The sequence below is a fragment of the Bos indicus x Bos taurus genome, chromosome 17, assembly GCF_003369695.1.
Source record: "Bos indicus x Bos taurus breed Angus x Brahman F1 hybrid chromosome 17, Bos_hybrid_MaternalHap_v2.0, whole genome shotgun sequence".
Taxonomy (NCBI): domain Eukaryota; kingdom Metazoa; phylum Chordata; class Mammalia; order Artiodactyla; family Bovidae; genus Bos; species Bos indicus x Bos taurus.
Genome location: NC_040092.1, coordinates 12,904,349 through 12,932,179, shown reverse-complemented (window position 1 = coordinate 12,932,179; position 27,831 = coordinate 12,904,349). Strand labels below are relative to the sequence as shown.

General features: G+C 45.6%; 1 long non-coding RNA gene across 1 annotated transcript in view; it reads right to left on the bottom strand.

Moving 5' to 3' along the window:
• Positions 1–770: 770 nt before the first annotated feature.
• The window catches only part of LOC113907480, a 42,832-nt gene continuing 15,771 nt past the window's right edge, over positions 771–27,831 (bottom strand). The window contains exon 3 of the long non-coding RNA XR_003515208.1: positions 771–1,898. This is a non-coding gene — a long non-coding RNA (uncharacterized LOC113907480). The remainder of the gene's footprint in view (positions 1,899–27,831) is intronic.

Here is a 27,831-nt window from a genome sequence, read left to right as displayed (position 1 = left end):
AGCAGCTCCAAATCACAGAGAACTACATTTCCCAAACTGCTTTGCTTTCTGGTTTCCTGCTCAGTCAATGGTGGCAGGCTGGAGGGAAGGAGGAGAAAAGAGCCACGGTATTTCTCACTCCACTCATCCATCCTGCTTTGGCAGAAGCTAACCAACCATGTGGAGGTCCTGGCACTTGAGCTCTCATAACACAAGCTTCTCTTTCTGTCCCTTTTCCCTAGGGGGAGTAACGACTTCCTGCTCTTGGTAATCTCTGAGTTGCCTCATTTCCCCGTTTGCCGCCTTGACTCTTCCATCACCTAGGGATTCAATCCCCTGCATTGAATGCTCTCTGCTTGAAGGAACTTTCATGACGTCTTCACAGATACAACATGGAAACTCCAGTGCTGAATACATTGCCTTGTATGTGTAGGGGATTCAATGCCTATTTGTTGAATGAATACATACTCAGAGGAAGAGAATGCTAACATAATCCCTGAATTTGGTCCTCTGACCACTCTGAGGAGCTCTTTGGCTGAGAACACCTCTTACGGAATTCTCACCTCTGCTCACAAAGGCTCCCAGCTGGCTAAATCACTGAAAGTACCAAAACAATCATCTTTCAAAACCCCATTGATGGTCTCATCCCCTGAAGTACTAAATTCCATGCCCTTGGGTCCTGAATTTGCACAGGCAGGGAAGAATTTTCTTCTGGAGACCTTCTCCGTGTTGGATGATCCAGATGAAAGCAGAATGGATAAATAGGATGGAGGAGGAGAGGGTGCAGGAAAAAAAAAAAAAAAAGTACCACCTCTCTGAGAAGCTATTTATCTCCAGACACTACTGGGGATCAGCACAGTATTTCAATATTTGTAAATATCTGTTTGGCCCCGAGAGTTCTCTCCCATGGAAACAGCTAATAAACTAAGCTGCCTGAGTTTATTCCTTCTGCCAAGGCACATTCCAGAGTCTGATTACATTTCTGTTTTATTATGGAAAAGAGGAGAGAGAAAGAGAGAGCAAAGGATCACCGAGGTGACAGGAAACCCAGAGTTAGTCTTCCAGGTTGATGAGGTTTTTTTCATAGAGAGCCAGAACCACAGATGTACGTTACAATCAGCACCAGTCCTCTCCCTAAAACGGGAACTGCCCTCTTAACCTGGAATTCCAAATTGTGTTGTCACATCTAGCCAAGCAAGTGGCCACTTTACCAAGTCTCCAAACAGAGCCTGGAAATGGTAAGTAGGTGGAACGGTCTCCAAGAAAGAGAAGAACTCCCAGGCAGTGTCAACGCTGCTAATCTCTGTGGACCACGCTACAAGTGGCAAAGAGATATTTTCATCTCTTGTTTATTTTTGACAGTTAGGAAGCCCAGGACCCAAGCAGTGAGGTGGTTTCCATATGGTCCTGGTTCGTGCAGGTCCAAGTAGGACATGGATCCAACCCATATTTCACCGAATTATGCCACCTTCCCAAGACAATGCCTTTCCTCCAAACGCTGAAATGAGTAACCTAGAGTTTGTCTTGGAGATTATTTGACTTGCCTTACTAATTATTTGATTTCTTTTTTTTTTGTTTTTTTTTTCATTTTTCCCAAGCCAACAAGCCCACTTATTTTGTGGTGACACTATAACTAGAATCATTTTTTTGCGTGATAGCACCATAACTAGAATCATGGATTTTTAGACTTGGAGGTGCCTTTGAAGTTCAACCCCCTCTATAATATTAACAACAATATTTGGTATTTACCAAGGGCATACACAGGGCTGTATGCCCTGTTCTAAGTCCTTTGTCTGTTTTATTTCACACAGTAGCCTTGACCGAAGTGTTCCATGGAATGCTGGTCTCACAATATACTGCATAAGTTGAAGACTCCATGGTCCAAAAGAGATTGCAGAAATGTGACCTACTGGATCCATCTAGGGGGAAAAAAAATCACAAGATGCACATGAACATCTGAGAGACTGGAAAGTTCTGCAGTTAAGAAAAATCATTGCATTTTTAAAAACAAGTTTCTTCCCAAACATCTCTGTCCGTGGACTCCTTATTTCCTGAAATCCAATTACCATCCTGCTCCCATTCTAAATCAGCGAGAAAGCTCCATCTTGTCTTATATGTTCCCTGGCAAATGTAATTAAGATGGGGGAGGCCTCTAGCATCTTAGAGTTTTCAACAATCAGTCCTTAACGAGGAGTTGCTTAACTCTTTCTTAACTGGAAAAACGAGCACTGGGAATCGCCTGCTCGGTTAAGAGATTTAAGATTCTCTAAATGAAGTTTGCAAGTGGACGGATGGAAGGTCTGCAAACACATCGCTCACTCCTCACCCCCGTCCAGCTCAGCCTCAGATGCATTATAATCGATATTTAAACAACTACAAAGGTGAAGGTTGACCCTGAGCGTCCTTCCCGCGGTTCATTCCAGATATTATCTATGAGGAGTAAACAGGCCCGTCCCGAAGTCTTGGCCACCCCGGTGTGATATCAAACAGCTGCTCCCAGGCCGTGGCAGCAGCGCCCATATTTCTCCTGCTGTACTTATAACAAGTTGAGCTTCCTGGCGGGAGTGAGGGGTGGGGGTTCTCTTTGAAGTTCAAGGGAGCAGTGTGTACAGTATGTGTGGGAAGGAAAACAGATTTGTCTCTCATGGAGAGCATCCTTTCCATGAGAACTGAAACTTCCAGGAAGAAGAGGTATCATTTAGCACTTCAAATAATAAAAACAGTAACAATAGTAACCCACATGGCGCTTATAAAGCTTTTACTGGTGTCAAGCATGGTTCTAGAAACTGTCTGGCTTCAGCGCTTGCTGGAAGGTAAGAACCACAATGGTTCCCTTTTTACAGAGGGGAAAACTGAGGCTCAGGGAGGCTAAGTGACCTGTTAGATGTCCCAAGGGAGGTGAACGGTGATCTTGGGTTATAGTTTGGCCCAGGACTGATGTCTTAGTCCCAGAACTGGAGCAAGAGTAGTTTTCTTGGCCAACTGAGGGGCAAAGAATGAGTTCTTCAAAGAGGAAGAGACTGGAAGAAATGTGAGAAGTTCCAATGTCAGTCTCACTTCTCCTAGCAAGGTGGGGAGGGAGTGTCTATGTCCTGGCAGCTGCAGGTCCCCATGGAGCTCAAGTTCACTACATCAGCTCAAGAGAAGCAAAGTTGGGGATCGCGGGCATGCCAATGAAGACACAGAACACGAGGTCAAGACCTGCCAGAGAGGATGGAACCCCCCAAAAGAGTGCAGAGGCATAGTCTGCACTTTTCCTAGGCATCTGTGTGTGTGTGTGTGAGTCGCTCAGTCGTGTCTGACTCTGCAACCCCATAGATCGTAACCCACCAGGCTCCTCTGCCCACGGAATTCTCTAGGCAAGAATACTGGAGTAGGTTGCCATTCCCTTCTCCAGGGGAATCTTCCTGACCCAGGGATGGAACCCACCTCTCCTGCATTACAAGTAGATTCTTTACCATCTGAGCCACCAGGGAAGCCCTGGTAGAGTCTATGAAAAGACACATCTTTGTTGAGTGCCTGGTGCTCCCTGAAGGGACCCAAGAGAGAAGAGGTTGGAAGTTGCAGCGTCTCTTATATTGCAAACCCTAGTTATTTTCACAATGCACTACAGGATACATAGGTCAACTTGTGCATCCAGGGACAACCCATGAGCACGAACCCCAGAAGGCAAAGATCATGGGGCCCATCTTGGTAGATGCCAACAGCACACACCTGCTCTGTGCCACCAGCAGTTGCAGGCATTCCTAGGGACTTCCCTGGTGGTCCAGTGGTTAAGACTTCGCCTTCCATTGCAGAGGGTGCGGGTTCAGTCCCTGTCGGGGAACTAAGATCCTGCATGCCTTGGGGCAATTAAGCTCGAGGGCCAAAACAAAACATACCAAATGCCACAATCAAGATTCGACAACACAGCCAAATTAATAAGTAAATAAAGCTTTTAAGTTAATTAAAAAATACAGAGTTCCCAGTCTAGTGGAGGTGACAGGCATTACTTATACAATCACACAAAGAAGTATGTGATCATGCATGAGCCTTGGAGCAAATTATATGATTCTCTTAGAGTGTGGAATAGGAGACATACCAGCCCTGCTAATCAGGTTTGACCAGGGTTTTAGCTTCTGCCACTTATTTTCTATGTGCCTTTGAGCAAGAATTCAACCTCTTTAAGTGTCATTAGGCTCCGCTGGAAAATGAGGACAAGGTCAATGGCTACAAGAATATTAGAGGACTCCAGGTTCCAAGATAGCTATTCCTGGTATGCATGGATACCAAATTAAGAAACTCTGAACATTTCAAGAGAGTATTTTGGTGCAGACAGATTCTTTCTTAAGGCTTCCTTTGCTAATGTTTGTCATCGCATTTGTCAAAGATCTTGTGTATTCATTCAACAAATATTTATTGAACGTCTATTATGTGATATGGACTTCCCAGGTTGCTCAGTTGTAAAGAATTTGCCTGCCAAAGCAGGAGATACGGGAGACACAATTTCCATCCCTGGATCGGGAAGATTCCCCAGGGAAGGACATGGCAACCCACTCCAGTATTCTTGCCTTGAGAATCCCATGGACAGAGGAGCCTGGTAGGCTAAAATCCATGGGGTCACAAGAGTCGGACACGACTTAGCGACTGAGCATGCATGCAGGCGTTATGTGATCTGGCCCCTAATTCCCTGAGCCAGGAACTACATGAGCGAGCAAGTCAAACAGACTTCCCCACCCTTGTGGAGTTTATGATCTATGGGACAGCCAGCATACAATGGAAGATGAGACTCAGCCAACGTGGCCAATGTTTTCACTGAGGGTGTCCTGACTTCACAGTGGATCCCCTGTATTGCTCAGCAGAGTCGCAAAACCAATCAGAAACTCCAGCAATGGAAAAACCCTGAACAAATTACCTTGCCCCCATGGCAGCCAGGGGACAGAGGAATACATGGGCAGGGACATCTCAGGGCAGTGGGTCAGTCCCCTGATATTTTAACAAACTGTCAGGGAGCCACACATCCCACCTTAATCTCAGCCCTGGTGAATTCTGGTCGCTGCTCTTGTTTCCTCAATTTCTTCCCCACTAAGGTCAAGCCATGAACATCTCCTAGCTCAAAATTCAAAAATGAATCTCCCTAGGCAATTCCCTGGTGGTCCAGTGGTTAGGACTCCAAGCTTCCACTGTGGCAGGGGCACGGGTTTGATTGCTGTCTGGGGAACTAAGATCCCACACGCCACACACACACACACAAAAAAGTGAGCCTCCTTAAATTCTATTCGGTAAGAAAGCACTCAGTGATACCTGTTATGAGTTGAATTGTGTGATCCAAAAACTATGTGTTAATGTCCTAACCCCTGGAGCCTGTGAAATAGGGTTCTGGCAGATGCAATCAGGTCAAGACGAGGTCATACTCAAGTGGAATGGGCTGTAACTCAATATGACGGGTGTCCCTATAAGAGGAGGGAACTTTGAACACAGAAGGCAAGAAGGCACGAGAAGACGGGAGCAGAGATTGAGAGGTGCAGCTGCAAACCGAGCAGTGACAAGGATGGGCAGCCACCACGAGAAGCTGGAAGAGGCACGGAAGGATCGTTCCCTGGAGCCTTGGGAGGGGGCACGGCCCTCCAACCCCTCGACCCCATGCTGTAGCCTCCACACTGGGAGAGCATACATTTCAGTTCTTTTCAGTCCCCCAGTACGCGGTTGTTTGTCACGGGAGCCCCAGGAAACAAATACGATACCCAAATTTTGGAAAAGAGCTTGAGATTGAGTTTTCACCCAATATTTAATGAGAAAATAGAGGAGACCCAGAGACAGGAAGGCACAAAACCCAAGGTCACCCAGGAAATGTGTGTCCAAGCCAGGCCTGATCTCCCAGTCCCCAACTTGGAAGATACTGGGTTTCTTTTTTTTTTTTTCTTTTTCTTCTTGTCATCACCTGGCCCCAGTTGGTCTTAATGCTGCTATCATTTATTATTTCTGCAAGAAAGAAGAGGCTTGGGAGCCTGTGTGTTTTCCAAGTCCACCAGGCGGTCTGTTTTTGCTGGCTTTGCATGAAAACGGCCAGGCTGTTGGCTCCGCAGGGTGATGGGCTGACTCGGGTTGTGATGTGAGTTGTAAGTACAATGACAGACTACTCCGGGAACAGCGCTGGGCACGGTCTAGCGAAGTGGACTAGAAAACCACAGCGTGTCGAGAGTGTCTACAAGTGCCTGCGGTTTCCTAATGCAACTCTCTGCCAGGGTGCCTTCGAGCCCAGTGGGACTTTCAAAGCCTCTGTATCATTCTTTGAAGGGGAGGAGGGAGGAAGGAGAAGGAAGGGGAGAGTTGAGTTTCTGCTTAAAGGCCTCCAAGATTCCATTTTAGGATATATAATTACAGCTTTTCATGCCCGTTCCAACTCAAAGGTGCAGAATTTTTGACAGGCCCCCAAAGCATGAAGGCTGATAACCTGGGGGACAACGGGAGATGGAATCAAGACCAAGCTGAATCTGGCAGACTCTAGGGGCCAGAACCAGACCGAAGAGATTAGAGACTAGAGTCAGCCCCTTGGAGACAGCCTGGAGGTGGATACACAGTCCTTCCCTCACCTCCAGCCACGAGGTTGACCTTAAGGAAACGAGACAGCGTGAACCTTCTTCGCATCCTTGTAGCCTGAGCCTCTGGTTGGAGACTCTGGGGCACTGCTCTAATTCAGGACAACTAGGGGGTCCCCTTGGCAGGCAAAAGGCAGGTGGTGTGCTGAAGCTGACCTGGACTTTGAAGTCAGCAGGGGCCAAGCTGCAGTCCTAGATCAGTGGCCAATGTGCTGTGGGACCAAGTCAATTCACCCCTTTAAACTTCAGATGCTGCATTTATAAATGGGATAGTGATACCTTCCTCAAAGGGTTATAATGTGTAGCCCAGGAACTTTCATTGTCGACCCTGAAATCGGACCACAAGGGGAGAGCGTTCCCTGGTGGTCCAGTGGTTAGGACTCCATGCTTCCACTGCAGGCGTCATGGGTTCAATCTCTGGTTGAGGAACTAAGATCTCTCATACTCTATGGTGCAGCCAAAATTTTTTTTAAATCTAAGACCACCACTGGGGACTTCCCTGGCAATCCAGTGGTTAAGACTTCGCTTCTGAAAGCAGGAGGTGCAGGTTCAATCCCTGCTTGGGGAGCTAAGATTCCACATGCCTCATGATCAGAAAACCAAAACAGAAAACAGAAACAATATTGTAACAAATTCAATAAAAGATTTTAAAAATGGTCCACATGAAAAAAAAAAAAAAAAAACTATCCACCAGGGGATACAGATGCAGGCTCCCACCTCCTACCCTGTGTCTGGAAATTCCCCTAGAGAAGGAAATGGCACTCTATAGTTTTCTTGCCTGGAGAATCCCATGCACAGAGGAGCCTGGCAGTCCATGTGGTTGCAAAGAGTCAGACGTGACTGAGCGACTAACACTTCCCCCTCCTGCCAGCTGGAGAAGCTTCGGGAAGATTCCCAGCTCTCTGCGGCCCAGTCTTCTTATCCCTGGCTCAGACCTGCGGTGGACACGATGGGGACACACCCATACCCTCTCCACACCATTCCCATGCAGGTCAACCCAATGCATCCAACTACAAGCACCAGCAACTCTCTGCCCAAGGAATTCCCTTGGTCCCAGGGACCCACTTGGCCTGCACATGGCACAGACGAGGGGTACCAGGAGTTAAGACCCCCTGAGGAGCCCCCCATCCACTAGGATGGCTGGAGTTGACACATAACTACCCCCAAATTTCTGCCTCTCCAGTGAGACAACTGGGGCGTGTCCAATGCTATCTTCCTAAAGATCCTCCATGAAACTTCACCCCAGTTGCCTGCTATAGAGATGCTGATATTACTGAGCAAGGGGGTGGCTTGCCCAACTTCTTCCCTTTCTAGTCTTACTCTCTTAACGCAGCCTCTTGCGTTCTCCCAAATTAACCACTCAGACTCAAGTCCTGTCATAGGGATGTCTGTGGGATTCAGGTTCTCAGCACTACCTCACAGAGATCTTGTGAGGATGAAATACATGGATAGATGCAAAGTTCTTAAAGCAGTGTCTGCCACACGGTCAAGTCATGATTAAGTTAGTCTGTTATTATGAGGTTTGGACTAAGCTGGCTCATGGCATGTGTAAAGCATCTTCACATAGTAAGGAAGCACTTGAAGATGGCCGTGTCATTGTACAGACTCAGAGACCCCAAGGAAACTTCCCAAGGTTGCATTCAGTAATGGGTGGAGTTCAGGTGGAACACTTCATTGGTCCTACTCCTCAGAACAGCTTTCGGGGACTGGGGGCAGGGGGTGGCGGAGAGGCAAGACTGTGGCCACTAGGACAAAGGATTATGTGCACCCCAAGCCTCACTTTCCTTGGTCTATGGAGAATCCAGGAGCGTGGACAAAGACGGCTTTGGAGCTGCAAGTCCTGCAGACAGGGGCATGTAGAAACAAAGCCATGGCTCTAAGTCCTGACCATTGACCCTTCCCCCAGCTATCCATTATCGTGAACGGGAATTTTATGCACCCTCTACGCCAATCACCTCTCCAATTACCTCTTGTGGGGGTGGAGGCAGGGACAGGCCCGGTGGCATCTGATGTCACGTGTGATTTAGGGTAAGTCACACTTAAGAGGGCATTTGAGGTTAAAGAACAGGGAATTCTGGGCCTGTTTATAAATCAACAGGCTTGAGGTTTTCATTATTCACCTTCTAGAGCATGGAGCAATATGACTCATTGGATCATAAAAGAGATCAAATAGCTCTGTTGCTAATAATTCTTTCCCTGACCCATTCTCTGGCACATTTGGTTTGTAAACAGAGTTTTAATGGCATCCTTGGACATAATAACATCATTTCTTTATAGCACCTTGGCCGCCTCGCCACTCTTGGCTGTAATCAGGTTTAGGTTTAAATGTCCCTCATTTGTGGGCACTAATGTTGTTTGGTGTTTTAAAAACTACTTAAGGCCAGGGAGATTGCCCCTTGAAAGGCTTGAAGCAGCCCCTTTCAGAACACAGCACTCTAGCGAGTCTGGTCTAGAAGCCACAGCCTTCACCCCAAGACCATCCTCGGGACCCCGAATGCTGAGAGTCACGGTTCCTTCCCCAACCCCACATCTCCAGGGAATGTCTTCGTGCGAGGGGTCCTCGGCCACCTCGAAGTTGGTCTCTCAAAAGTGTCGGGAATGTCAAATGAGCTCCTGGCGCCCCGTCTGGTTTTATGGGTAAGACAGGATTGTTCATTAACTCACCATCACCCGCAGAGATGGTCTGAGTTTGGAGGCAATAAGAGGGCGGCTTGGTGATCACGGAGCAGCATAAGGAAGGGAACAAGAGAATAAAGTGGACAGGTCATTAAAGGGATGGAAAATCCCCCTTAGGACAGCTTATCCTGAACTTTCGTCCTTTCTGTACCGCTCGACAATTTAAGCCAGATCTGAGCACTTCTCTTATTATTTACTTGCTGTTTTTCTGTTTGTTTATATTCACTCACTTTATCCACTCTTAAATGCTTGCCAGAAATAAGAGGTAACCATAAAAAGGAATATGGGCCCACCATCCTTAACCCCAAATCCCAGAACCAGATGTGTTTCAAAATTCAGAAATTTCCAGAGAGGTTACGCAACTTGTCCAAGGGCACACAGTTGCAGATCTAAACCACCTCCCAACCCCAAAGCCTGGGACCTTTGTCCTCTGTGAGAAAAACATAAACTGAAAGACACACGTAGTCTGTGCCTTCAACCTGGGATGCCACCTATGGAAAGGAGGGAGCCTACAAAACTCTTGGATCTCAGTGAATTCCCAGGTCTCTCTGGACACCAGATGCTACACACCTGGTCTCCAGTGCTGAGGTCGTGCCAACAGGTGGGACCCTCGAAATTAGTATCTGGAGGGCCGTCCCTCTTTTTCATTCCAGGAAGAGGAAAAAGAGAGTCTGTTTTCAGGCTGCCGTGCACTGCAGGGCCTGGTTGGCATCTGGGAAAATCAATCCTTCTGGAAGGAAATAAAGCAGGACAGCCAGGTTTCTGGGATTATAGCTCTCTCTCTCACCTGGGAGACGTCTGCCAAATGACCCCAGGGAAGAGTCAGTCCAATGAAAGGCAGGCTCCCTCTCCAAGGAAAACTCGCTTCTGGGGCACCAGGAGAGAAGCCATTCTCGGGGGAGGCAGAAGAGGGCAGAGGAAACCCCAGGTAACATGGATAATAACAGCTCACCTCTGCGGCACCTTTCATCTGGCGCTCTCAAAGCCACTTACCACCACCCAATTAATTTTCTCAACATCCACTATGCCATCAGCCGCACCCCTCAAAGGTGTCATTATCATTCTTTTATGAGCCAGGCAACTAACAGGTTAGTTGGCTGGCTCAAGGCCACAAAACAGTTGTAAGGCAGAAGCCAAATTTGGGATGATTGCCTTCCTCTGATCACAAGGAACTGAAAAGAAAAGATTTATTTGTTGGAGAGGCCCTGATTACCATTTTCGTCATTCATTCATGCATCATTCATTCCCCTATCCCTCCATCCATTCATTCATTTGTCCGTCTATCCATCATTCCCTCTTCATCCATTTATTCATTCATCCACTCATCTGTCCATCTCCATTCACTCATTCAATTCATTTGGCAAGCCTTGACTGAAACCCTGCCATGTGCCTGGCACTATACAAAGGGCTGAGGACTAAAACCATAACCAAGACAAAGTACCCACTACCATCTAGAAGTTCTCCAAATATTTATTTTTTCATGCCTACAAGACTTTACAGCCCACAAATATATTTTCTTTCTCAGATTCTGTGAAACAGAGGTGTTTATTTCAATCTCCCAGATGAAGAAACTAAGACCTAGGCAGGCCAGGCCACTCTGCAGAGCCAAGGTTTAGACCCAGTGTTCCTGGATCCCTTCTGTGTTCTGCAGCATCCTTATTAAGCTAGTCTTCCTAGTTCCTGGGAAAATCCCCATGGGGCCTTGATTATGTGAAGGGCTTTGCTCATGGAGCAAAAGGGCCTCTTACCAATAACCTTTGAGTTGGCTAATGAAATAGCTAGATTGATGAAAATACAAATTTGGACTTTCATGAGAGCATGAAAATAAAACTTTATACCAGAAAAACAAGTCTGATGGAAAAGACCAGGGAATTCAGATGTATGAGTTAAACCATCAAGTAAGGCTGGAGGACAGATGACTTTTTCTAAGTTCAATGTGGACAATTTATCTTCTTTCAAGTTTTTTGTTTGTTTGTTTGTTTGTTTTAAACCAAGGCTCCTTTCCTGCTTTCATTTAGGTATTCGGTAAGCACAGAGCTAAGGGCTAGAGAGAAACTTCCCAAACAAGTCCTAGAGAAGTTTCAAATATATACTGAAGGAGTAGTTAAGTTATATCATTTTCTGATCATAAGGAACTGTGTGGGAGGGGCCCCTGATTATCACTATTAATCATTCATTTATTCATCACTCATTTACCTATCCATCATTCACCTGTCTGTCCATCATTTCTTCCTTCCATCCTTTATTCATCCATCTATCCATCCTCCCACTTATTCACCCATTCATTCATCCTTCTCCATAGCTTTGAAATGTTCCATGATACAAAAATAAAGTTTATAAATGATCAGCTCCTGACAAACACTACCTAGGTCACAGAATAAAACTTCACATCAACAGTAATAAATATGTAGCCTTAAAAACATGTATATATGAGGTCTTGATAGGTTGTGATGAGAACGGCAATTCACATTTTGCGTGGCCTTCATCACCCAAAACCCAAAACCCATAACCCTAGTCTAATCACAAGAAAACATCCAAGAGACTCACACTGAGGGACATTCTACAAAATGTCTGAGTAGTACTCCTCAGAACTGTCAAGATCATGAAAAACAAGGAAAGTCTGGAAAACTGTCACATCCAAGGAGAGTCTAAGGACACATGGTGACTAAATGCAATGTGGTATCCTAGGTGGAATCTTGGGACAGAAAATGGTTCATTAATCGAAACAAAGGCATCACACTCACATAAGATGTTAATAGTAGGGGAAATGGTGTGGGGTCTACAGGAACCCTCTGTACATCGTCACGATTTTTCTGCTATTAATGTGAAATGATTCTAAAATTAAATATTGATTTAAAAAAAATCATCTGCATATAAAAACCACCTTATATACACAACTACTATGTAAAACGGATAATTAATGAGAACCTACTGTGTAGCACAGGGAACTCAAGGCTCTGCGGTAACCTAAATGGGAAGGAAACCCAAAAAAGAGGGAATGTATGTGTATGTATAACTGATTCACTTTGCTGTAAAGCAGAAAGTAACACAACATTGTAAAGCGACTATACGCCAATAAGAATTAATAAAAGATTAAAACTTAAAGCAATCGTGCGTGTCATTGAAAAGAGAAGCAGAATCAATGAAAAGAGAAGCAGAACCACAAAAGAGGAATTGCTTTTTGACTTTCAGTTATACAGATTATGCCTTTCTGAGACTTGGTGGACACGGCTGTGTAAAATCTATCTATCACCCGCACAAGCAAGCTAAGTCGCTTCAGCTATGTCTGACGCTTTGCGACCTTATGGACATTAGCCCACCAAGCTTCTCTGTCTATGGGATTCTCCAGGCAAGAATACTGGAGTGGGTTGCCATGCCCGCTTCCAGGGGATCTTCCTGACCCAGGGATCGAACCTGTGTTTCCTGTGACTTTTGCGTTGCAGGCAGGTTCTTTACCACTGAACCTCCAGGGAAGCCCATCCATCACCCGTCCATTCCCTTTATAGGTAGCTATTATGGAAAGTGAAAAAGTTAGCTTAAAGCTCAACATTCAGAAAATGAAGATCGTGGCATCCGGTCCCACCACTTCATGGGAAATAGATGGGGAAACAGTGGAAACAGTATCAGACTTTATTTTTCTGGGCTCCAAAATCACTACAGATGGTGACTGCAGCCATGAAATTAAAAGATGCTTGCTTACTCCTTGGAAGGAAAGTTATGACCAACCTAGATAGCATATTCAAAAGCAGAGACATTACTTTGCCAACAAAGGTTCGTCTAGTCAAGGCTATGGTTTTTCCTGTGGTCATGTATGGATGTGAGAGTTGGACTGTGAAGAAGGCTGAGCGCCAAAGAACTGATGCTTTTGAACTGTGGTGTTGGAGAAGACTCTTGAGAGTCCCTTGGACTGCAAGGAGATCCAACCAGTCCATTCTGAAGGAGATCAGCCCTGGGCTTTCTTTGGAAGGAATGATGCTAAAGCTGAAACTCCAGTACTTTGGCCACCTCATGCGAAGAGTTGACTCATTGGAAAAGACTCTGATGCTGGGAGGGATTGGGGTCAGGAGGAGAAGGGGACGACAGAGGATGAGATGGCTGGATAGCATCACTGACTCCATGGACGTGAGTCTGAGTGAACTCCGGGAGTTGGTGAGGGACAGGGAGGCCTGGCGTGCTGCGATTCATGGGGTCGCAAAGAGTCGGACATGACTGAGCGACTGATCTGATCTGATTGAATATTTTCTGCTTCACATTTGCTTGATCTCCAAGATCTTGGGATACCTAAACTGTTGACCATCATCATCTTTCCAACTGAGGCAAGAGTCTTGTGTTGGGGTGCAGCCATTCTGGGTATCCTCAGCCCATCCTGTTATGCCCTTCCTCTTAAATCCTTAAGCCCCAGCCAAGGGCTGTGCATCAGTGGAATCCCAACATGGAAGGACAGACCACCAACAAGGAATGAGACTGGGATTTCCCTGGTAGTCCAGTGGCTAAGAATCTGCCTCCCAATGCAGGGGACACGGTTCGATCCCTGCTCTGGGAACTAAGATCCCACATGCCTGAGAGCAACTAATCACACACACTGTAACTAGAGAGAACTCTGCACCCCTCAACAATGATCCCACATGCCACAACTAAGACCTGAAACAGCCAAATAAATAGATAAATAATGAGAAGGGCCTCGCCACAGTGAGACACAGCTAGACAGCAGCCTGCACACAACAAAGAGGCCACATGCTGCAAGGAAAACCCAGCTGAAAATAAGAACATAAATTAATTTAAAAAATGGAAGGAGGCTGCAAATCCTCACAAAGACATCATGACCCATTCCCTCTGCCATCACTAGTCAGACTTGATATTGGGGTATCGCCTGCCCTGGTAAATATTTCCTGAGTCAGCAATCACTGTGGAACCTGCAAAGAGGGAAGTACAAGGAATACTAAATTAAGCACGGCATAGCATAGGCCTCTGAACAGCCCTTGGCATTGCATCTTTCATCCAAGGAATCACAAAAGACTCATCCAAACATTAATTAATCTGTCCCACGACACCCCTGCTATTATTAAGCCCATTTTACAGATGAAGAGAAAACACCACATGATGTCAGTTGAGCAATGAGTTGGGGGTTCAGTCCTCAACCAAATGGCAGGCTCCTTTGGGAGGAAGGAAGTAAAGTCCAGGAGGGGGACAGCTAGGCGCTCAGTAACCAATAGTTCTGCCTCTAGTTTGCCCACCACCTGGAGAGTCTCATAGAAGACACAATGGAACAAAGAGGTTTTGGATTCAGACAGATTTGGCTTTGGGGACTGTGACTTGGCTGTTCACATGTTGTGTGACTACAGGGAAGATGCATAACCTCCATATGCCTCCATTTCCCCAAACGTGAACTGGAGAGCAGACATTACCTTACAGAGGGCTGGGGCAGGATTCAGAGGACAGCTTAGATATAGCCAACTGGGGACAAGTGGAAAATGAGATTTCGACTGGAATTTGATGTCTGGGAACCTCGCTTGAACTTTAAGCATGCAACTGAGGGGCAGGGAGACACAGTGCTCCTGGCACAAGTTCTGTGGTGTGGGGCACAAGTGGTAAATCTGAGGAACAGAGTTTTAGGAATGGTTAAGGGAGATCAGGTAAGGTTTGATCAAGCCCACAGACGTCAGCAAAGAGAGGAACTCTGGGAATGATTCCACCATAAGGAGATTCTAAAGGGCAGCTGTTGAGAGGAAAGAGGGGTTTTCCATTTGGTATCAATTCACACACACACATCCCCCTAATGCAAGGACCCATAGGTGCTCTAATGAGTTGTTTATATTGTTTTTTGGTTTCTTACATTATAACTTCTTACAATTTATTTATTTGATTGGAGATAACTACAATATTGTGATGGTTTTCTGCCACATATCAACATGAATCGGCCATGGGTCCCCTCCATCCTGAACTCCCCCACCACCTGCCTCCCCACCCTATCCAGGTTGTCAGACAGCACCAGCTTTGGGTGCCCTGTTTCATGCATCAAACTCTCCGTGATTTCCTATTTTAAATAAGGTAATGTATATGTTTCAATGCTATCCTCTCAAATCATCTCACCCTCTCCTTCTCCCACTGAGTCTCCAAAAGTCTGTTCTTTACATCTGTATCTCCTTTGCTGCCCTATATATGGGATCATTGGTACCATCTTTCTAGATTCCATATATATGCATTAATACACACTATCTGTCTTTCTCTTTCTGACTTATTTCACTCTGTATAATAGGATCTAGGTTCCTCCACCTCATTAGAACTGACTCAAATGTGTTCCTTTTTATAGCTGATTAATATTCCATTGCGTATATATACCACAACTTCCTTATCCATTCATTCCAGCTAGTTTTAAGCAGTCAAAAACAAGGGCAAGGTGGAAGCCCTTCTCCAGGACAAATGCTCATGCCCCAGGGCTGGTTTCAGACATCTTCTATCCAGGTGACGGTAAAGTGCAGGTGCCTGGGACACCTTCCTCTTGATCACTGTACACAGTGAACTTTACACTCAGACTCTGAAAAATAGGCTCCTTCTCTCTCCCATTTCTCTGTGCAGTGAGTGCCCTTCCCCTGGATGCTCACAGCAGCCACCTCCCATCTCCCATATCCCCGTTTCCAGAGAATCACATGCATCAGCAGTTCCCAGACTCCATGGAACATGGAAGGAGGGCGGGAAGGGAGAAGGTAAATGCCACACAAGTTTCAGAAGAGACCCAGATCACCAGCACCTTCATAGGGCAGATTTCAATAAATGATCATTAAACTATATTGAGTTCATAAAAAGATCCCTTGCTCCACTACCTTCAAGAACTGGTCTAGGAAATCTCTCCAGGCAGATCTTCAGAGCCAGTGGAGTACTAAAGGAACTGAAAGCAGAAAAGCAAAGTCATGGGACTCCCCTGGCAGTCCAGTGGTTAGTACCTCACCTTCCAATACCGAGGTTTCAGGTTCCATCTCTGGTGGAGGAGCAACGATCCCACGTGCCTCGCATCCAAAAAAACAGAACATAAACAACAGAAGCAATATCGTAACAAATTCAAAAAAGACTATGAAAGATGGTACACATTAAAAAAAAATTTTTAATTAAAAAAAGAAAACTCAAAGCCAAAGGGAGCAGCTAAAAGCAATGAAAAAAAAAATGGGAAAGACAAAGGAAGCAGCTAAGGAGAAGAAGGCAAACAGTAAGGTCAGCTGGGATGTGAGTTTGAGAGCAGTGCATGAGAAATAGGAAAGTAGAAAGAGGGGAAAGTGTCCTGATCCATAATATAAGATTGTTATGAACGAAATAAGACAATGCTTGCAATGTCCTTATTGCAAGGTCTGCTTGCTGCTGCTGCTGCTAAGTCGCTTCAGTCGTGTCCAACTCTGTGCGACCCCATAGACGGCAGCCTACCAGGCTGCCCCATCCCCGGGATTCTCCAGGCAAGAACACTGGAGTGGGTTGCCATTTCCTTCTCCAATTTATGAAAGTGAAAGGTGAAAGTGAAGGCGCTCAGTCATGTCCGACTCTTCGAGACCCCATAGACTGCAGCCCACCAGGCTCCTCTGTCCATGGGATTTTCCAGGCGAGAGTACTGGAGTGGGTTGTTATTGCCTTCTCCGCTGCTTGCTACTAGTTTATGCTAATAACTAGTAGCATAACACGTGAGTGTGCTCAGTCATGTCCAACTTTTTGTGACTCCATGAACCGTAGAGCCCACAAGGCTTCTCTGTCCATGGAATTCTGGAGTGGGTTGCAATTTCCTTCTCCAGAGGATCTACCCAACCCAGGGATTGAGCAGACGTCTCCTGCACCGGCAGGTGGATTCTTTACCACTGTGCCACCTGAGAAGCCCAGTGAAAGTGAAAGTGAAGTCGCTCAGTCGTGTCCGACTCCTAGCGACCCCATGGACTGCAGCCTACCAGGCCCGTCCATCCATGGGATTTTCCAGGCAAGAGTACTGGAGTGGGGTGTCATTGCCTTCTCCGGCACAGTAGCCTAACATAAACACTAATAGCTGTTGGTACTAGAGTGACAGCTTAGTGTCCTGTTGCTGCCGCAGCCAGAGTAAAGGCTTAAGGTACATTAAAAGGCAGTTGAGGGAGCACAGGCCAAGCACAGAGGAGTTTCAGGGCAGTGAAATGATACTACAATGACAGATACAGGTCATGATGCATTGGCCAAAACCTACAGAATGTACAAGATTCCTCCAAAATGGAAACTCTGGGTGATTGTGATATGTCAGTGTAAGTTCACTAATTATAACAAACGTCCCACTCTGGTGGGGATGTAGATGGTGGAAAGGCTGTGTGTAGGAAGGAGGAGAGCAAGGAATCTAGGGGAATTCTCTGTACTTTTTGCTCTTTAGGTAGGAACCTAAAAACTACTCTAAAAAATAAAACTTTTTTTTTTTTTTAATGGAGGAAGGTTGAAATGGAACAGGTAGGATCTGATATCTAAGTAAGTGAGCTACACTCCCATTCATATGCTGAGCATTCGTTTACTGAAAACCTACCTGGGCCAGGCATGGTGTCCAATGTGGATGTACAGAAGGCATCAAATGTAGGGGGCTGGGGTGCAGACAGATGTTCACACGTTCACAAATAAATAAGCAGGGCTATTGGAGAGAGTGGCAAGCACTATGGAGAACATAATAGGGTGATGGTGGCAGAGAATGGTGACCAGGTGGGGTGTCACCTCCCTGTCACTTCAGGGAGGGCCTCTGAAGAGGTGACATTGGAGCAAAGACCCAGGTAATGAAAAAAAGTTGGCCATACAAGAGCTGCTTCCCAGGTGATGCCAGTGATAAAGAAAACCTGCTTGCCAATACAGGAGACGTAAGAGACGTGGGTTCGATCCCTGGGTAGGGAAGATCCCGTGGAGAAGGAAATGGCAACCCGCTCCAGTATTCTTGCCCTGAAAATTCCACGGACAGAAGAGCCTGGCGGGCTACAAAGAGGTTGCAAAGAGTCGGACACAACTGAGCGACGGAGCACACGCATGCAAGAGCTAGGAAGAGGATGGCAGGCAGTGAGGGTGGCAGAAGGAAAAGTCCTGAGATCAGAACGAGCTTGGGATGTCCAGGGGACACATGGGATGAGGGAAGGGGAGCCCTGAGTAATTCCTGAGCCAGGGGCTGATAGCAGTGACCTTGTTCCCATGGCAACCTCAGGGCAGGCTGGGCACCCTACTGGATCTGAGCTGGATCTAGGAGGTTGGATGATGCACCCTGTAAGACCGGAAGGCCAACGAAAAACCTCATTTCCAATCTTGGGCACAATGGCTTCCCACACGGGTAAAGACTCTGAATTAACACCATTTGTTAAAGAAACACCACATGGCACTTGCTCTGTTTTAAAACCTTGGATGACAAAAATGTAAAGCCATATCCCATGAGCTGGGTACCACTTGAGAAGGGACACTGTCACAGACAGGATGCAGTAAGTGTCACGTTCCAAGCAAGATAATGCTGGCATTTCACATTTTGTTTTTTCACTTGGGGAAGTGAGGTAGAAAGGAGGATAAGGGGCCTAATTAAAGAATGTGGCGGGGGGGGGGGGGGGACTCATTTAAAAGTAAATTCTACATACAACACTGTAGTTCTAAGTGTGCCTATGGACCAAGACTAGCAAGTAATGTGTAGAAATGAAAACATTTTTGTCTGGGTGTAAGCATTAGGAGTGACTGGGTGGTTTTTTTTTGCAAAAAATTTTTTAATACTCTCACACCATCATTCTAATTTAAAGTAAAAAAAAAAAAAAAGTTTAAACACACTCTGGAAAATCCAAATCTCTCCCCGAGATGAAATTGCAGCAAGGAGACTATTTCACAGCTTGCCTTAATTTTGTTTCATTCTTCTATACCCTAAGGAGGCTGTTCATCACTACCTGGCTACAGAATTGAATAGGTGTGAAATCCAAGCTGATAGCAATACATCACTCCCTATTGAACTTCAAAGCTGAGGCCAAACTGCCTATAAAAATAGTTTTCATACCGGGCCTTAATCTCTTTCATACATTTTGCCTCTTTTTCATTTTTTTAAAGTTTTACCATCCCTGGGGTGAAGTTAAATATAGTGATAGTTAAGCAGTGCATGGCCCCCAAAAACCAGAGTTCTTAACGTGTTAGTTTGAGTTCATCACAAGTCCAAGCCTGAATCTTATCAGAAAACTTTATCAGAGCTATTGCTAACAGGGTTCTAATGAATAAAAAAGAACACGAAAACCACAAAGGGGGCTTCTCACCAAGAATGTGTGAACAGGATCTATCAACTACCTATTAAGAGTGTATAACTGAACTGTATTAGAATGCATTGCTTCAATGTCCACTCTCTACAGACCTTAAAGCCACGTGACAAAGAATCTACAAAGAGCCTGGTGTGATAGGGTCCTAGTCGCAAAACCCCCTTTTTGTAAATAACAGTCTCTGTTGAAGTTGTTGTTGCTCAGTCATGCCCGACTCTTTGCAACCTCGTGGACTGCAACACGCCAGGCTCCCCTGTCCTTCACTATCTCTCAGAGTTTGCTCAAATTCATGTCCACTGAGTCAGTGAGGTTAAAGGGTTCCACTTACTACCAAGTTCTCGATATTATTTGTTTTTATCATGAACGAGAATAAAGTTACAGAATATGAGCTTTCGTATGCAGAAGTCCAGATTTCTACATACAAAAGTAGCAACAAGTTGTAAAGAATAATACTGACAATAATAATAGTAACAAGAACACATTTATACCCTGCTTATGATGTGCCAGGAGCTTCTCTGAGCATTTCTGTGTTCATGTCTTGTTATGAGGACCTTTTGAGGAAGCCACCATCATCTTTTCCAGTTGAGGAAACTGAAGCACAGAGAAGCTAAGCAACTTGCCCAAGCCTACACAATTACCAAATAGAGGAGATAACGGTACAAGCCCATGCAATAATACGGTCTAAGGATTCTTAGACTCAATATCCAATTACCTTCATGATCACTGATTTGCTTCTGTTCCTATTTGCTTCTTGATACTTTCTATGTGTAGCCTGCCTTACAGCGTATGTTTTTGTATATCTATCCCGTCTACCTCACTGAACGTGACAGAAATAAACTGAGCAGAAATCATGTCTTCATTTCACCAAGGAGAAGAATAACACCCAGACAGGTTAAATGAAGTTGTAGTTGTACTGAGAAGCTTCTGACCCACATATTCAGCTTCTGATCCACCCCTGATCCACCTCAGCACCACAAGATGTGGGCATGAAATCAATGTTATAATTAGGTTAGAAGGAAATAAATCTCGCTTTTCCTGGTTGGATGTGTAGAAAAGAAGTAGGAAGGCCCCTAAATAAATTATACTGACTTCCAGCTGAGAAAAGGAGGGAGACGAAAAGGACACTTTCCCCCAGCCTCATCATCCATTTCCAGATGAAATCCAAGATGGCGGCGACTGCGAACAGGCAGAGAGGCGGCGTGCTCACCCTCTCACTGGTCAGTTGCAAAGGGTCAGGAGAAAAGGGCTGAGAAGGAGGGTTTGGAGACAGCCTTTATGGAGTGAGTAATGACCGTGTAGAGTGGGCAACTCCCCCAGGAAGCAGAGAAAGTTGTAACCCTGAGCATATTTGAGGAAGAGGGAGACAGGCACTTATAGGAAATAAATGATGTGTTCTCAGGGCGGGAGACAGGCTCATATGAATTGCAGAGACCTCTGCTTTCTGCAGATGCTGCTTTTAAACAGTGGGCAGGGGCTGGAACTAAAATGTCGGGTAAAGAGACCGGCTCGGGGTGATGGCCCTTTCTTTTTGAGTCAGTGTTCACTCCCTTGAAAGCATCGCCATTTGGGCAGAGATGAGCCCAAAACACTTGAGGTAAAACTCCCTTCTCCATCTGCCTGGCCTGTTTCTCCAGCGTCTTCACCCCGTGATTTTCGCAGTAATGCAAATCTGATGCTGTTTTCCCTTATGTGTCATTTCTTTCTAGTTTCCTCACCTTTTCCACCCACACCTGGAATGATGTCTCTCTCCTCTGTCTTGTAACTCCAAGAGTCTCCAAGTTGTCACCACCTCTAAAAAAGAAAATAAAACCCTTCCTCTGTTTCCCTGGGCAAATTAGAGTGTTTTCTCCTCCAACCCCTCCCTGCCCAGCACCTTATAACATCCCTGATCTAGAGTATGTATGTTATCACATGGCATCCGTTTGTTAGTCTGTCTCCCCCACTGGATTGAAAAATCAGAAGGTGACAGACAACCAGGCACAATGCCATGAAGACAACACTTGGGATTTCCCTGGTCCAGTGGTCAAGAACCTGCCTTCCAGTGCAGGGGACACGGGTTTGATCCCTGGTTGGAAAACTAAGATCCCATGTGCTGCACCGCAACTAGAGAGAAGTACCCGTGATGCAGTGGAGAACCATTGCAGCTATTAATAAAATTAAATTAACTAATTAATTAATACAAAAATTTTTTTAATGTTAAAAAGGGCACAGATTCTGTGGCCAGACCAACCATCTGGCCTCAAGCAAGTTCCTCCATTTCTCTAAGCCTTGATTTCCTCATCTATAACATGGGCATAAAAATAGTGCTTACCCTATGTAATCATTTTGAAAATCAAATGAGATCACGTATTTTAGCGAGAAGCATTTAGCATAACACCTCACTCTAATTATCATCCTTTTATCTTTGAACCCCATTTTTAGTGCTGTGAAAGCCATAGGAATATTCAATAAATATCAGACAAATACTTAATACTTAAATAAATACATAATAATGCTTAATAAACATTAAGGCCTTCCCCGTGGCTCAGTGGTAAAGAATCTGCCTGCGATGCAGGAGATGCTGGAGACACAGGTTCGATCCCTGAGTTGGAAAGATGCCCTGGAGAAGGAAATGGGAACCCGCTCCAGTATGCTTGCCTGGAAAATCCCACACACAGAGGAGCCTGGTGGGCTATAGGCCATGGCATCACAAAGAGTCTGACATGACTGAAGTGACTGAGCACAAGCACAATAAGTAGTAAATACATTTTAATATTAAAAAACACTAAGTATAATCATTGGGGGCTTTTATTTTAGCAGAAAGTCTTTTGGATTCCAATTGAAGCTTATGGAAAAACCATATAGAGAATTGTTTTAAGAGCATCAATTCTCGGGACAAAGCAAGAGACCCCAGGAGCCCTTGTACCCCATGAACAGCTTTCATCTCAGCTCTGCTAATACTAGAAAATATCTCTTTTTAATGTTAACCCCTTTGGGAAATTCTACAATAGCTCCTTTGGAATCACCTTGTCCAGTTCTGTGCAGACGGTCAGTAGAGTATCCAGTGAAATATACTAGAGGAGCAGAAATCGTCAGGGAGGTGATAGTCCTGAGAAAAACTGAAAAAAAAGGGGGGGGAGGCAAAAATCCAAGGAAGATAAAAGCTGGGTGCTCATGGTTTATGACTGGATGGCCCACAACACATGGAATTATAATGAACAAAAATAGAGGAGAGATTATAATTGCACATAAGGAAGAATTAAGTAACCCCAGTGACAGCACAGAGCCATCCATACAATAAAGTATATGTCTATTTTTGAGAATGTTGATTACAAAGCAGTTAAAGAATATATTCCTTGACTTTGGGGGATTTATAATCCCACATGAAAGACAGTACCAATGGACCAAAAGGGCTATGAAAGATAGGATATTTCTTGGGAAAAATAATGGCCTAAGAGTTTGAAGTCCTGGATTGGAATCTTGATTCCATCACTTAGTAGCTGTGTAACCTTGGAGAATGACTTAACCTCTCTGAGCTGCAATTCCTCTATTAAAGTCTCCAATGAAAAGTTATATCATGTAAAGCAACAAGCCTACTTAGCACAGAAACTTATTTAAAATTGTTGTTGTTTAGTTGCTAAGTCGTGTCCACTTCTGCGACCCCATGGACTGCAGCACTCCAGGCTCCTCTGTCCTATACTATCTTCCAGAGTTTGCTCCAATTCATGTCCGTTGAGTCAGTGATGCTATCTAACCATCTCATCCTCTGCCATCCGCTTCTCCTTTTGCCTTCAATCTTTTCCAGCATCAGCATCTTTTTACTTTATTTCCCAGCATAAGGGTCTTTTTAAGTAGACGTCCAATAAATGTTTCCACTATTGTGAATTGTGGCTATTATTGATAAAGCACCCTGGTGGTTCAGACAGTAAAGAATCTGCCTGCAATGCAGGAGAGGCAGGATACCTGGGTTTGATCCCTGGGTTGGGAAGATTGCCTGGAGAAGGGAATGGCTACCTGCTCCAATATTTTTGCCTGGAGAATTCCCATGGACAGAGGAGCCTGGTGGGCTACAGTCCATGGGGGCACAAATAGTCAGATATGACTGAGTGACTAACACACACACACACTAAAAATGATGCTTGGCTCATAGCCAGGAGGGTTAAAACACCCAAATGGGCTTTGGTGAAAAGGTGTGCTATTTTTATCCTTGGAAAGGTCTAGGAAAAGATGGGAAACATCTAACCTGGATAGTTTAGAGAATGGTAGATGCACTGGAATTCATGGACCCTTGAAAACCAAAACCCCTTAGACTTCAGGTTACAATTCTCTGCATTAAACTTTCATCCCATTAAAGATAAAGACTGGACCACTGAACCTGCCCCATGCCCCAGTCTAGATTAGGCATCCCATTTTATACCATATGGCTTCCTCTTTCCTTGTACCTCCCACCACTGGTGAAAATTTCTTATTGTGAAATAAATTGATACCACACACTAGACTCCAGCTCCTCAAGAATGCAAAATTGACAAGCTGGTCTTATTCCCCATCACATCCCCAACATCTTGCCCCACTTGCCACATAGCATGCTCTCTGTCACGTATTAGTTGAATTAATTAAGTGATCACTGGATGGAGCTTCCAGCTGTGGGTTTCTAGGCTCCCATTCCAACCATCTGACCAGAATTAAGAACATGAACTTGATCCCAAGCAGAGGTTTTCAGACAGCAAAATATGTCGGCAGAAAACCCACCAGGCCAACACTTTAGCTCCCTGGTGTAGCTCCTCGGTCTCACGGATCGCACGTGTTTTGCATATGGAACCCCCATTGACGTAACTGGGAATTTCACGGATGGGACAAATGAAGAGGCAAGACAGCAGTAGATGTTTGCAGCACGAAACTGTCAAGAAGAGATGCTCTGTGACCAGGAGACCAGAGAGCATTCCCCCACCATGAAGGGCAGAGAGCATGCGGGCTGAGCGGTGGTCACTGGCCAGCCTTCTGGAATGCACGGAGGGCTGAGAGCTTGCTCTGCCTCCTTGGCCCCACGACATCGGAAGCTTGGGTGGCTTCCATAACAGCAGCCTGGTCGCCCCCTCCCCTTTCCATCCTGCGGCCCCCTTCCTCAGCCCCGGCCCCTCCACTTCCCTCCCAGCGGTCCCCAGACAAAAACAAAAGACCCATTACGGAGTTATTAGCTGCGTCTCGCATATCCCGCGGAGAGAGACAACTGCCAAGCCCACTTCGACTTAAAATGTTTAACAGATCTACCCACATCTAATTTCTGTCACTGTGTTTACAGTACAAGGAACCCAGAGAAGAAAGCCGTGGAGAAAAGTACTAGGGTTGGGGTTGTTGGGGGGTGGGGGAGGGACCGAGGAGGGGGGGCAAAAAATAAATGCCAAACGCCTTCAAAGGCGACATTCCTCCCTGTGGTTTGCAAACACTTCCTCTCTCCCCAGCCATCCTGTAATCACGCTCCAGCGTTCACCAGAGGAGTGTTTACATCCAACACCATTACCGGCAGGGGAGACAGGCGAAATTAAGGCCTCTGGTCTCTGTTCTCCGAGGCCCCATTATCTCTTTCCTTCCCTTACCTCCTTTCATCAAACGCCTCCAATATATGAAGGGGTAAAAGCCTTTAATGGGATTTTGAAGATCTTAAAAGCCAGGCGGTTTGTTTAAAAAGGAAAAAGACCAAGAGGAGTGGAACACAGCCTGGGATCCCTGGGTCCACTTTTTGAAAAAGGGAGCAAACTTTGTTCTCTCTCTCTCTTTTTTTTTTTTTGCCCCGCGTCTGCCAAATCGAGTGTTGGGTTTGAGGTTTGTCTTGGATGGACAAGCAGACCACACAGAGCTGCCAGTGGAAAGCCCCCTTTCGAGTGAGGCTGAGAATTGCCATCCACAGCATTTCCCGGGGCCTGGCACGTTCCCTCCACTTCTCTCTCTCTCCCTCTCTCGAAGCTGTGTCCAACGCCCAATCTGGCACCAACATCCCAACCGTGGTTAGCCAAGCCTAATGGTGGCTGAGGGAACAAGATAAAGGGGAGACAATGGTCAAAGTCAGAGGAAATATTGCATGTTGGCAAGTTTGAAAGGATAGATTTGGGTTTCTTCATTCCCCCAAGGCTGGGAAAACCCCAGTCCTACGTTGCCACAGAGTTTGGTTAGGAGCGAGGCTGGCTTTTCCAAAGAAATCATTCTATTTGGTGTTCTCTTTCCATTTCTCTGGGCCAATTACACTTAGCTGAATCAGCACTGGACAGCTCGGGGGTTTGTTGAGCCATAGTTGTCTTGGGGAGCCATGAGGGGGTGAAGAGTGATTTATGAGTTACACTGGATTTGAATGAGACTCTGTGTTGTCTCATTCACAACCGGGCAGGGTTGAAGACATTGTTGGTTGGTGTTGTAATATCAGAGTGGAATGTCTATGTTGGATGTGACATGATTTCAGAAAACACGTTGGTGTGCAATGCTGTGTTCGTTTAGGTGTGTTAAGTTGGACCGCTGGACTGTGGTGTCATGTTGGGAAAGCCATGTCATGAGACCATCAAGCATTGGTTTAGTTCACCAACACAACTGACTGTCCCAGTAAAAAAAACCTGAGGTTGCCACATGGCCTGTTTGCACAGAAGATGACGGCTTTCAGGAGACATGAGACAGCATTCTGTCTCCTGAAATCCCAACAGGGACCCCAAGGTCATCACAGCCCAGTGACCCAAACTGTCCTTTGGCTGAACACCAACTCCAAATGCCCAGGACTCCTCTACAAAGTGCAACGGGGTCTTTCGTTACCACCCTCCCTGGTTTCCTTCACTACAAGCCACTCCTCTAACCACATGGAGCTTCCAGCCAAGAGCTTCTCCAGTCCTGCCTGTTCCTTTGTGCACTTGGAAAACGTCTCCTAAGCTCCCTCTAACTTGGGGCAGCGGTGATTCAGCCACAAGAGCTGGAGGTGACTGAACGTGACCTCTCCCTTCTTTCACAAGAACTCTTGTCTCTGATCATCAGCAGACAGTTTCCTCCCTCATCCAAAGTGACTGGCAGCAGAGCACCTTATTCTGAGCAGTCGGAGGTTTCCAACCTGGTTTTTATAATGGAACCAAGTTGTTCCACCTCCAAAGAGGAGAGACACCCATCACAAGAGCAGCTCGCATGAATGGGCAGCTCCCAGTGGGTCAGATGCTGAGCTAAGCACTGCACAGGCCTCTTCTCTCTACATCCTCTTAAAAGCCCCGGGGAAGGAAGTATTGCTCACTTTGTTTGGTGGATTCATTCAACAAATATTTTCAGAACAACTACTATGTTTCAGGCAGTGTTCTTGGACCTGGGGATACAGCAGTGAACAAGAGTGGAAAATCTTCGCTAGCCTGTAGATTCTGATCTAGTGGCAGGGAAAGGTGAGTCTCAGAGAAGCTAAGACAGTTGCACAAAGCCACGCAGCTGTGAAGAGCAGAGCTCAGACTCTGCCACAGAATCACCTGACCCCAAAGCGGTGATTCAGAAAACAAAAAGCAAACACATAACATTAAGCAGAGTTCCCTGTGCTCTACAATAGGGCCTTGTTGGTCATCCATTTTAAGTAGAGCCGTGTGTACACGTCCATCCCAAACTTCCTACCTAAACTCTCCCCCAAATCTTCCCCCACCCCCACCCCAGGAACCATAAGTTCTTTCTCTAAGTCTGTGAGTCTGTGTGGCAGCTTGGATGGGAGGGAGTTTGGAGGAGAATGGATACATGTATATATATGGCTGAGTCCCTTTGCTTGTTCATCTGAAACGATCACAACATTGTTAATCAGCCATACTTCAATTCAAAATTAAAAGTTTAGTAAAAAAGAAAAAAAATTAAGCTATTGAAAGCTAAAAAAAATTTTTTTAAATCAAAACCAAAACATACACACAGCCATGATTGTACCAACTACCTGTCCTTCCTTTATAAAAGTCACTCGTGTCCGTTCAGGATACACTGACTTACTTTGGTTTTCTGGTTTTTGTTTTCAATATCAGTGACTCTGCCTCAGATGCCTGCTGCTTACCATCAGATGTAAACACAAATAGTCCTGCAGGCTCAAATACATTTATAGAGGGATGGAGGTTGCGAGGCCAGAAAGAAAGGGCTGATGGAGGGAACGAGATAGAGGTTCCATCCCTGGTTAGGTGAGAGCTGGCATGTCTGAGATCCCAGAGTCATTGCCAGCATGAGAGAAGGAATAAGGGTGAAATCCTGGCTGGTAGAGTCCAATCCCAAGCCAGAGAGAGTTGTCATCATGGAAAACACAGTACTTTATTTTTTAAACTGGGAACAGTTTGCAAAGGGCTTCCCTCCCTCCTAGGATTGCAGAAGAGAAGGATGGGTTATACCAAGAGCAAGCCAAG